The sequence below is a fragment of the Lutra lutra genome, chromosome 13 (genome assembly GCF_902655055.1).
Source record: "Lutra lutra chromosome 13, mLutLut1.2, whole genome shotgun sequence".
Lineage (NCBI taxonomy): Eukaryota > Metazoa > Chordata > Mammalia > Carnivora > Mustelidae > Lutra > Lutra lutra.
Genome location: NC_062290.1, coordinates 32,545,904 through 32,550,672, shown reverse-complemented (window position 1 = coordinate 32,550,672; position 4,769 = coordinate 32,545,904). Strand labels below are relative to the sequence as shown.

Genomic DNA, 4,769 nt, shown 5'->3' with positions numbered 1-4,769 from the left:
GGAACGCAGGGCCCAGCTGGCTGGTCTGGCTTCCAGGCCCCTGTGTGACACTCCTTGGGCTCCCTGAAACACGCCGTCAGACCAGAGTTGCTGGCCACACTGACATTGTCCTGGGGTTGGGTCCAAAGCCCTCAGGATGCGTGTCTGTGTGCCAGCGTCTAGGAGAAGGCATTTGGCTCTCCGGCAAACAGGAGCGGCTGGGGTCCCCTTTGCTAAGCCTGATTGCGGATCTGAGGTGTCCATGGCTTGCTCTGTGCATCTAGGTGTCCTGTCAGAAATGTCTCTCCCTTCACGGGACCCAGTGCGGCATGCGGTGCCAAGGTGTCATCCCGAGGTAAACCCGTGGCCCGTGCCTTGCACTCTTGCCACCTGTTTCAGGCAGGCCGCTCTGCTCAGGGTGCCTCCAACATGTTTGCCTGAAGGAGCGCCTTGCCTTCCTGTCCTCTGCGCGAGACAGGAGGGCCGCACAGTGCTTTCACAAACATTGGCTCCGAAGGTTTGGCTGCTGGCGATGTTCAAGCAGAGGGAAGCGGGGCTGCAGTCAGAAGGATGCCTGCGCACCCAAAGCGGCAGGGTGAGCTCTGCTTCTGCTGTGGAACCCGCGGCATGGGAGCAGCAGGATCTGGGGACGACGCCCTTGTGAGGGGCTTCTGTGAGGATGCGTGAAGGGGCACCTCCTTGGATGCCCTCTGTGACCCGAGCTCTGGTGGCCTTCCTTAGGCTTCTGCAAGAAAACATGAGGGGCGAACTTTTCTCTCTCTGCGAAGGAGCCCTGCTCATGAAAGGCAGCTCGGCTTTGAGCTTGTTTCTGGGAGGGAAGGCTACCCTACTCTCCTGAGCTTTCCAGGCTGAGGTTTGAGAAGGCCTCCTTCTCCGTGGAGCGACGTGGTGCGGGGACAGTGTTCGCATTCCCCACTGACTTCTTTCTCCCCGGGAGGCAGAGGGACTTTAACTCAGCCATTCAGATACACACACACACACACACACACATACTCTTGGCACACTGTTTTCCCGTCAGCAAGAGAGCCGATTCCTCTCTCATTCACTTCTCTCTTTATGGACTTTGCTTGGGGGAGGACGTTGGTCCCCCAGATCGGGTGCTTTTTTGGATCAGGGCCCGCTGGCTGGTTCGGCTTCCAGGCCCCTGTGGGAGATGCCTCTGTCTCCCTGAAAAGTGCTGTGGGACCAGCGGTGCTGGCGGCACTGACAGGGTCCCGGAGTGGGGCCATGGCCCTCAGGATGTGTGTCCATTCTCCAGTGTCTGATGGAAGCCTTTTGGCTTTCTGGGAAAGCAGAGCTGAATGCGTCCCCTCTGTGAAGCTCGTTCCTGGTTCTGAGGTGTTTATGGCTTGTGCAATGCTTCTCAATGTCAGAACTGATTCTCTTCTCAGGGGCCTGAAAGGTGGCATGCGGTGCCAAGGCATCGTCATGAGGTCTACCGGTGGCACAGTTCCTGCGCACGCCGCACCCGTTTCTGGCAGGCCTCTCTGCTCAGGAAGCCTCCAAGATGTCAGCCTGAAGGAGGGCCTCTCCGTCCCGTCTTCTCTGCCTGACAGGTAGGCACCACGTTTTTTTCCTGAGGTTTGCTCCAGTGGGGCCCCCCAACGGGAGCGTGTCGGGCTGAGGGAAGCCGTGCTTCTCTCAGAAGTAGGCCAGCGCACTCAGAACGGGAGCATGTGTTCTGCTCTGGGACCCATTCTCAGGGTAGCAGCAGCAGCAGATCTCGATGCACTTGTGATGGGCTTCTGTGAGGCGCGTGAAGGGTGCCTCCTCGGATGTCTTCCGCGATCCGAGCACGGGCGGCCTGCCTTAGGCTTCTGCACCAACACACAGGGGCGAACTTTTCTCTCTCTGTGAAGGATCCCAGCTCGTGGAAGGCAGCTCGGTTTCATGCTTGTTTCAGGGAGGGAAGGCTGCGGTTCTCTCCAGAGTTTTCCAGGCTGAGGTTTGAGAAGGCCTCCTTCTCTGTGGAGCAACATGGTGCGGGGATGGTGTTCACATTCCCCACTGACGTCTTTCTCCCCAGGAGGCAGAGGGATGTTACCTCAGCCATTCTCACACACACACACACACACACACACACACACACACACACACACACTCTTGGCACACTGCTGCACCGTGGAGGGTGCAAGGCAAACAGCAAAGCTGTTTCCGTGCATGTGGCTAGTGAAGAGGGACAGCCATAGCAATGCCTGCCTGATAGCATTGGCGAGCTGCGTTGTATGAACCCATGAGGAGGAATCCAGTCAACGAGGCATCCTTCCACGAGCTACCACCTCCCAGGCCGGCAGGAGGGCTAGCCAATGTGCGTGGTGCAGGATGCGGTAAGGAACACACCCTGGGCTCTGAGGAAGCAGTTCCATAGAGCACCCCTTTCCAGGAGCGTTTTCTGTCACGAGAGCGGACCTCTCTCCCAACCTAAGCTCGGAAGCCAGGGAGGTGGCCTTGGGCTTAAGGCCCAAGGGTGACACTGGAGTGACGACTGGGGACCTTGAAGCAGCCTTCATCCGCAAGATGCGGTATAGCCAAAGTGTGTGGGACAGCTCGGGGAACGTGCTTGGCGCTACCCGGTGAGCAAGAAACACGTCTGTGGCGAAGGCGCTTTTTGACTCTGACAGCAGCAGAGAGAGATGGTGCAGCCACACACATGGGCTGGCGCGGGAACAAAAGTGTACCGCACAGTGCGTATGGGGCAAGAGGAAATCGGAAATCACCTCACCTAGGACGCCGAGGTGCGTGCAGAAGGTTCCGTTCAATGAACGCCTGGTTGCCGCAGGAGGGGCAGCACGCTGCCATGCATGTCACTCTAAGGAACACAGGGCGTGGAAAGGCGCTGTTCATCTAGCCTTTCCACCTCCATGCCAGGGCCCGGGAAGCGCGCCACACGCTCTTGAGTCGCAGAGCTGCAGCGGCTGGCATCTAAGGCCCTACCACCCTGACCGTGCCTGATCTCGTCTGATCTCGGAAGCTAAGCAAGGTTGGGCCTGGTTATTACTTGGGTGGGAGACCGCCATGGAATACCGGGTGCACAAGGCTTTTTTTGCCCCAAACTCTTTTTCTTTGGCCTTCCTCTTTCTTTCCCCCTTCGGCCTCCCTCCCTCTCCCTTAGCCGCCACCGCTCGCTGCCCTGGCCAACGTGGCTGCCTCCAAACAGTTGCTGAAGGCCTCAGCCCCTGAGCCCGGTCCCCTCACCCCCCTGACCCCCTGACCCCTGGCCACTTCAGCACCAGCACCTTGGGCCCCTGACCCCGAAAGGGCGGCCGCTGTACGGGCGGGTGGCCAGAACCCAGCCTTTCCACCTCCATGCCACGAGGCCCACCCATGCCTCAGCCGGCCTTGGGGGGCTGCTGGCAGGGCGGGGCAATGTTGGAGGGGGCTCAAGGGCCAGAGGCAGGGAAAGGGGGACCGGGGTGAGGACCATGGCCACGGACGCGGAGAGGGGCGTGGGGGCCTCTGGGCTGTGGGAGAAGGGCAGGGATGTGGGGGGTGGGGCAGGAGGCAGGATCCGGCCTTGATCCCGGGCTCAGAATCCTCTCCAAGGGCCTGTACTCCCAAGGCCCTGGGCCCTGGTCCTGGGCCTGGGCCCTGGTCCCTGGATCCCCTAGCAAGGCCCTTGGGCTGCCCCCAGCTCCCAAGCCAACAGGCAGCCGCCTCATCCCCCCACCCCTCCCAGCGCCCCCATGACCTGGGCCGTCCCTGCCCCTTCTCTCCACCGGGCCTGGGCTCCGCTCAGGCCGGAAGGGCATTCCCTTCCTTCTCACTGACCACCTCCCCTTTGCCCATGGGGCCCCACGCCAATGGAATGGGCACAGTTTCCTTGGAGAGGGTAGGCACCATCCTGCAGTGTGGCTCCAGAGGCCCCCTCCTGGAAGGTGTGTGGGCCAGGGCTGTGGGGACACAAGTCTGAAAACACAAACACGGCTTAGGTTTGGGGCAAAGTTTATGGCAGGCCCAATCTACAGACCGTGAGGGGAGCTCCTCGGGATATGAACAAAGGGTGAGTGGGAGGTGGTCACTCAGGCTTTTGCTCTGGATTTTGTGTCAAAGATTGCCGTGGAATGTAGGGGAGGCCACATGGGCCATGTACGAGTCTCCCTCTCTGCAATTTGGCCCGACTTCCAAGAGTTTGTGGTCATTCTGTTGGAAGGGAGAAGTCCTGTTATCTGTCTCTGGTGTCCCTCAAAAAGGGATTACAGAGCAGAGCCCTGGGTATGGGCGTGTGGAAAACCCGACCTCTGATTAGGATTGGGGGCCTAGGGGCATGGCCAGCCCCATATGATGGCACTTGGTCCAGACACTGTGAGGCCTTACTTGAAGACGTGGCTCATGCTGAGGGTAACAATGCGTGTTTGTGCCCAAGGCGGGCCACAAGCATGGGCATGGCCTCATGGGCCACGCAGGTTTTTCCTACCCCGAAGGTTTGACACCATGCCAACAGCAAGGTTTCTTGCCATGGGGAAGGAGGAGATCTGATTTGTGCATCAGTTTCCCTCCTGTGCAGGGATTGGAGATAAGGTCTAGAGGTCTAGTTTCCGATACCTGAAAAGGCAGGTTGGGAAGAGATGATGGCCTAAGGCCATGGTGGGTCCGATGTGCTTGGTGTGCAGCCAGTATCTGGGTGTCTGTAGGGAGGTCTGGGTTCAGGCTGTGTCAGACAGAGCATTAATGCCCATAGCAGCTATGAAATTGAGGTGCTGTCAAGGGCCATGCAGGTTGATCTTTATTTGGGGTTTCTGGGCAGCCCCATAGGGCAACATTTTTCCTTC

At 59.2% G+C, this 4,769-nt stretch overlaps 1 pseudogene; it reads left to right on the top strand.

The window, feature by feature from the left end:
* The first annotated feature begins 2,920 nt into the window (after positions 1–2,920).
* Positions 2,921–3,039, top strand: LOC125084197 (uncharacterized; annotated as a pseudogene).
* The last annotated feature ends 1,730 nt before the right edge of the window (positions 3,040–4,769 follow it).